This window comes from Octodon degus, unplaced genomic scaffold (assembly GCF_000260255.1).
Source record: "Octodon degus isolate 3935 unplaced genomic scaffold, OctDeg1.0 scaffold00078, whole genome shotgun sequence".
In the NCBI taxonomy this organism is placed as follows: Eukaryota; Metazoa; Chordata; class Mammalia; order Rodentia; family Octodontidae; genus Octodon; species Octodon degus.
The window spans coordinates 5,644,626-5,651,855 of NW_004524654.1; the positions used below are offsets into that span (position 1 = coordinate 5,644,626).

At 40.4% G+C, this 7,230-nt stretch overlaps 1 pseudogene; it reads left to right on the plus strand.

Moving 5' to 3' along the window:
* The first annotated feature begins 4,767 nt into the window (after positions 1-4,767).
* Positions 4,768-5,572, plus strand: LOC101567236 (annotated as a pseudogene).
* The last annotated feature ends 1,658 nt before the right edge of the window (positions 5,573-7,230 follow it).

A 7,230-nucleotide genomic window follows, 5' to 3' on the forward strand; every position in this document is an offset into this window, starting at 1 on the left:
GAACCGGGGATTAAACTCAGACCCTTGTGCTTGCCAAGGAAGTGCTTATTCTACTGAGCCATCTCTTCTTCACTTATTTAGTAATGCAAAGTTGTGTCTTTTATGGTTTGTTGCATCTCTTAGGTTGTTATTTTGTGCATATGTCCTTTCATGGGCAAAGACTTAATAGATGTCTAGGCTCACTCCCTGTCTCAAACCCTCTATTTAATTTCTTCACCTCAAATCTTCAAGACAATTTTGCTAACATACTTCTTTTTCTTTTTCTACACATGAACACACTTCCCCCAAGCTTTTAGCCTTCCCATACTTAGCTCCCTCACAGTCACTCTACTCTTCTCTGTTATTACTCAATCCTCCCATCCCAAACTTTTGGCACTTCCATATCTAGCTTATTGTGCTCCCATCAGCAAATACTGACAAACACATAGTTTTACTCAATCACAAAGTAACCTCCTTTCTCCCTTATTTCACCCTTGCTTCCACAAAATTTCCTCTGAAAACTCAATACAAACTGTTCAACTCAACTAAAAGTACAACAATAAAATCAGACCCCGCGTGAAACTTTTTTTCTCAGCTACCACTGTTCCCCCCTTCAAGTTCTCCCTCAGTATCTAACACTCTTCATTCAACTAGCTCACATTCTCCACACCCCACCTCACCTACCTCATTGCAGAATAACCACAAATAACAAACTGTCATAGTGTACATAGAGAAGTGGAAAGAGTGTAACTGCAAGAATTATCATATAGAAGTACCGGAAGATTGATTCTTTGGCTATTAAAGCCAGAAGGAATTATTCTGGCAAGACATAGGGACAGAGTAAACAATTCATTTAAAGTAAAAAACAGAAGTAGGGCCAGCCAGAAAGCTCAGCGGATTAAATTACCTTCTTAGGCAGAAGCAGGGAACAGTTCAATCCCTGTGACATGCCAGCTTTGCCCCTGGGGGCCCTGAGACTGTGATTGAGACTGGGTGTGTTGGTGCATGCCTGTAATCCCAGCACTTGGAAGACTGAAAACAGGAGAATCACTAACAGTTCCATCTGTGTAGTAAGACCTTGTAGACCCTGTACTAAATACATAAAAATAAATAAATAGATAACAATTTTGTGCTGGCCTGATAGCTCAGTGGATTAAAACACCTGCGTAGACAGAGAGAATGGGACACATTCAATCCCAAGCATACTGTGCCAGCCCTCACCCTCCAGGGTGCTCTGAGACTGCCATTGACCAGGCATGGTGGTGCATGACTGCAATCCTAGCACTTGGGAGGCTGAAAACAGGAGGATCACTACACATCCAATCTGTGTAGTAAGACCCTGTACTAAATACATTGAGAGAGAGAGAGAGAGAGAGAGAGAGAGAGAGAGAGAGAGAGCTAGACTTTCCCATTGCCAGAGGCTGCCAAAAGAAGTAGATGACCCCAATCCATGCCATGACACTAATATGTCAGCAGAATACCTCAAAGCACATACATGCCTGTGGAGATAGTGCAGATTCTAGGATCTCGGGGCTGACCAGAATTCATCAAAAATAACCTGGCAAACTATTGTTGGGAGGAGAACTATATTGAATAATAGATAAGTAAAAATAAAACATTGAGCCTGGTTAATTGCTGTACAAGAGGCAGACATGATATCTTATTTACAAACACTATTAGAACAAATCCCTCTATTCATTAAGAGAATGTACCTATATATCTATCCTAACCATTTTGAATACACAGATACAAAATGAACATTCATCTGTATCCCATTTTTTGTTTAGTTCCATTATTTGAATATTATAGGTGTGTTTACTCAGCAAAATATACTAAAAGAGTCCAGTAGTCCATAATAGAATTGGGTCTTCTGCTTCACTGGCAATGTCCGAAATTGTTGACCTGAGTCCCCTACAGCTGAACATAACACCATGGCTTTACTTCTTATACTTTGCTTTTATACTTTTCTGCTGGATGGTTAAGACCAAAATAAAGCAGGACCTATGCAACAAGAGTTGTAGCTTTTGGATCTGATAAGGTCAGTGAAATCCCCTCAGGATTTATCCTGAGATCCTGTACCTCAGATTGTAGAACCTTTGTGAGTGTCAGCCATGTGGATGAGTCATGGCCATTGCTTGGCCAAAGTGCTCTCTGTGAAAGCCTGAGAGAATGTTTTCTCTCCATGTGACTCTCCTTAGGCACATTCTACATCATTGATCACTTTCCTCTTTGGCCCCATAATCTCCTTGATCAGAAAATTTGGGACACTACCGAGTTACATGACATTACAGTACAAGTTCTCATAAGTCCTGAGTCTTAATTGACCTTGGAAGGCTAGGGTCAAAATGTTGGCTTTCCTTGTGGCCCTCCTTTTTCTCTAATTTTGGTCTGCAAAATTAGGTTGTTAACGCTCCAGAAGAGAAGTTTATTGTTATTACCATACAACCTAGGCTGTTAAGCTGAAACTCACTATCTGTCTACATATCAAACATCTTAGGCATAACATGGAACAGGGATTTTTCATCAAGTATTGATATATTGAACTTTAAGTCCCTACAGAATATGATGAAAAAACATTTAAAAATTAGAATATATTTTAAAAATAGGCATAAAGAATTATATAATTCTTATGTTTACATGTAAGTCCAAAAATTTAACCATATACAACTTTGAAGCAGGACAATTCCACAACATTCCTTTTCCTGTCCCTGCCTTCATTCACCACCCTCTTCTTTTTGAACAATCATCTATCCCATAGACAGCACAACAGAAACTGGCATGTCATGATAAGCAGCTTGTATTCAGAAGACCAGAATGACAGGCACTCCAAGCATGAACCTACTATTACTAATTGCCATCTTCAGTGCAGTTGCTTAGTTCACAACTGAGTACTTTTCATATCTTATATAAATAGGATCATGCATTATTCTTCCTTCTATGAAAGGCTTACTTTTCTTACAGAATGTCTTCAAGAATCACTCATGTTGCCATATATGGGGTTTGGTTTCTGGAACCTAGAGTGGGATCAAGATTTGAGGTCATGAAACAGAGAAGCACAGGCATATTCTAGGGAACTCTCAGACCTGGGAATCAATAACGCAGACCCAGGCTCCCATCCAACAGGAACTAGAGAGAAAGACAAATCCTGCTGCAACTGGAATTGGAAAAGTGGAAGAGGTTCAAGGGGAAATCAGAGGGAAAAGGAAACATCAGGTAGGGATGTAGTGTGCCAGTCTCCTAAGCAGCTTTGCCAGGGTTAAGGAAAAAGTTGTTACAGGGATCAAATCTGTTGAGTTACTCAGAAGACTTTCTCAAATAAGATTTTCACAAGAGGTACTGATATGTGGTAGAAAGTGTTTTTGTATCCTCCTGGCAAATACATCCAGTGGAGAGTGGGTTTTGATAGCCTATTGGTGAGGAGAGCATGGAGCTATGTTCTTCAGATATCCTGTTGAAGGACCCCTTTGTGGACAACACAGCTGACCAGAGGCCTCCAGTTGCTCCCCTTCCATGTCTGAGACTAAATTCCAGTGCAGAACTTTACTTCACTGTTGTGCTCAGTGGGGTTTCCTTTAATGAGAACTTTTACTACAAGGCAGTCCATTAGTCTAGCCAAAACTTTCTCAGAACTTCATTGTATTTAAGGATCTTTTTACCCAGTCTTCTTCCCCTCTCTTTATCCTCTATATATGTCTGATATACTCATGATCTGAAGATAATTTATGCTACTCCGTCACACTTTAACATTTACAGATATTTCATGAATAACTCTTTTGCACATCTAATCCCATCTTTACCTTTACTTAGAGAATTTAATGTAGTACATTTGTCTAAATAGATTTAGTGCCTTAACATCGGCTCACAAACCTATTCCACCCCACCAGTGTACATGTGTATACATACACATGCACCAAGCAATAGCTATGTGCCAGGTTGTTGAGTTAATTAATTCACATTCACTATCTTATTTAATTCCTGCAAAGAAATATATAGTTCAAAAATTGTTAAAATCATAATTTTTGATTATGCATCTTTTGCTATAATAAAAGAAATTAGAAAAATCTTGATCTTTCAAGAAAATAAAATAGTCTTTGTTCAGAAGACTATATATTTGGTCAGCTTATTTAAATGAGAAGATATTATAGGCCACATACTTTCTATACCAAATATATAAGTTCCAAAATATGTATTTATATGGCCAAATTTATGTAGAAATTACAAGCTCATGAAGTAATATTTCTCAGAAAAACAAAACTGAGGATGTAAACTTTGGCTGAACTCAATCTTTCTTTTGTGCATCCAAGATGTACTGTAAAAGAATTCATATTTCTGACATATCTACCAATAAAGTGGAGAATGAGCAGGACAAATGAGGTTTCTCTGTTTCTCCAAATGGGCTTCTCAGTCCTTGTTCAGCACTTAGTCTGTGTGTTTTTGTCTCTACAGAAGAAAAGCAGGTAAAAAAAACTGTCAGTGATCTATCAGTTATTATTTGTTAACTTTTGAAGCTACTGTCACTGACAGATAAAAGGAGCTGATTTTTTAGTAATAAATGATGTTAACTCTAGTACTAGAAGTACATGAAATGCTAAGATTGTGAAGGAATTAACAACAGACAGTTTCTATATTCTTAGCAAAAACAAGTGTTGACATAGTGAAGTTGCTGAATTTCATTCATTTTATACAGAAGCCCTTCCCTCAAATCTGAACTGAGGCCCTCCCTGGGGACCATGGTGTCTCAGAGGGCCAGCGAGCAAGCCTATCACACGTGGCCTTTGGTCAGGGGCCATGGACACCTTCATCTGCTTCTCCAACCAGAACTGGGGCCAGCACCAATTCTTCAGAGCCACTCAATATACCTGCATGCTGCTTAGGTATTTCTTAGAGCCCAAAGCTGGCCAAGATATGTTAATGAAGCTCAAGAAAATGGAGACCAGTGTGATCACTGGCTGTAAATGGTTCTGGCTAGGCCATGTGGTCCGTGCTGTCCAGGTGACTGAACAAAGCACCCACGCCACTGACCTGGTGCCCCGGTTATGTCTGACATTAGCTGACCTGAACTGCGTGGTTTATTTCATCTGTGACAATATTGTCTGGGTGAAGAACATTCGTCTTGCCTCTGGCATGAGCAAAGAGAAGTGGTAGATGTGGGTTGCCTGCCACTACTACTACTTTTTCCTGCTGAGCCTGGTCAGGGACCTGTAGGAAATCTCCCTGCAGATGACCTGAATGATGCACAAAAGGGCAAAGGGAGGGAAATCAACATCTGGGGATCCTCTTGGGCACAGTGTGGTCAATGGGGAGACAGAATGATTGTAGTTTTTTCTTCTCTTATTCTGATCCCTGAAGTGACAGCCTCTTTTGTTTCTGGACACAGTGAAGAACTTCTGTGACATCCTGATCCCTTTGGACCAGCTGGGGATCTACAAGTCCAATGCTGGCATCATTGGGCCAGAGGTCTCATGTCCTCATGGCAGGCATCATCACTGGGGCATAACCTCACATGAAATTAAAGATCTGCTGGGGCGGCTGCACGCTGAGCTCCAGGGCCTGTTTTCAAGGCGATGTCTCAGTGGGGCAGAGTTGGCATTAGTCACAAACCATTTCATACTGTGATAAAGTTTTTGTGCATGTGAGCATTTTGAAGCCTATTACGTGAGCAGAGGTGAAGCCAAGAATAGAGCATGATGTGTTTAGAAAATGCTAACTCTGAATATTTTTCTTTCATGTAACATTTCCTCAGTATCTCTCTTGCATAGTAGGTGTTGAGTATCTAAGGGATCAATAAAAATTGAAAAAGACCTAATCAAGCTAATAAGTGAACACTAATGTGTAGTATGGCTTAGGTGATATGGATCATTGGTTTCTTGTGCACCCAGCAGTGGGATCCTACCAGTAGTGGCCCCTTTCCTTCCTGCTCAGTTATTACCCCTCCCTCGTGGATGTTGGAGGAGGGTGGGGGTGAGCTGGGTTGGAGCCCTTCCCACTGGCCCTGACCACCTCTGCATGTTGTCATTGCTTTGTCCGGAAGTAGAGTCTGAACTTAGGTACCTTCATGATGTAGAGGTGTCTGGGCAGAAGTCTCATTGGTGCAGCAGGCACACATCAGAAATAGGTGAAAGGGATTTGAGGTGAAAGCAGGTGGAAGGTCAGGACAGTGCCTGTTGTGTAGCATGTGACAAATAAGGAAATGACCCTGGAAGACAAACAAAACTGGGATTAGCACCTCCTTTCCTGACTCTCTTAATAGTGAGGCTTTAGAATCCTGACCTTTTGCCTCTTAGCTCCCCAACTTTGGAACTCTTGTCAGGGTTTATATTCCATTGTACAAAAAGTTAAACCATCTAGATTTATGCAGATTGTTTTTACTTAAAGCCATGTACAAATTTTGGTATTCCAAATTTTCAAGAAAATTTATGCAGCTAATAATTTCATGAGGGCTGGTCAATTAGCTCAGTGGACTAAAGGGCCTGCTTAGGCAAATTCAGGGACTGGGGTTCGATTCCCAGCACACTGTGTTGGCCCCAGCCTTGGGAGGCTGAAAAGAGGAGGATCACTACAAGTCTGATTTGTGTAGTGAGACCCTGTAGAACCTGTATTAAATACATTAAAAAAAAAAAACAGAAGAAGTAAATACTAGCACTAGACATAGAAAGCTGAAAATCATTCATGGGGATGTAACATCCTACTGAAAAATCCCCGTATGAACCATAAACTTTCACTTTTCTTTTTTCGCTTTGCTTTGCTTTGCTTTGCTTTGCTGTCTGTCTGTCTGTCTGTCTGTCTGTCTGTCTGTCTGTCTGTCTTTTTTTGCAGTACTAGGGCAAGTGCTTATTCTACTGAGCCATCTCCCCAGCCCCAGCTCTCACTTTTCTAGTAACCAACCTTCTGTAACTTCCCAAAAAAGGAGGTGAAAATAGTATCCATATATAATTAAAACCAAGACAGATAGATGGATAGATAGACAGACAGACAGACAGACACAGGAATATTGGGAGGCAAGGAAATAGAAGCTCTCCAAACTATTCCCAGTTTACTCAAGCAGAACAATGGTCACAATGGGAAAAAAAGAGAAAAAAACCAGGTAGCAGAAGTCTATGAAAATTTCATAAATCGGATGAAGAAGATGGATGAGTTCAAAGAGGAAACGAATCAAAAGTTCAAAGCAGTTTTACTCAATATACCCACAGTGAACTTCAGGGAAATAGATAAAAAACCAGACAACCTAACCAAAAAAAAATTTCAATGACA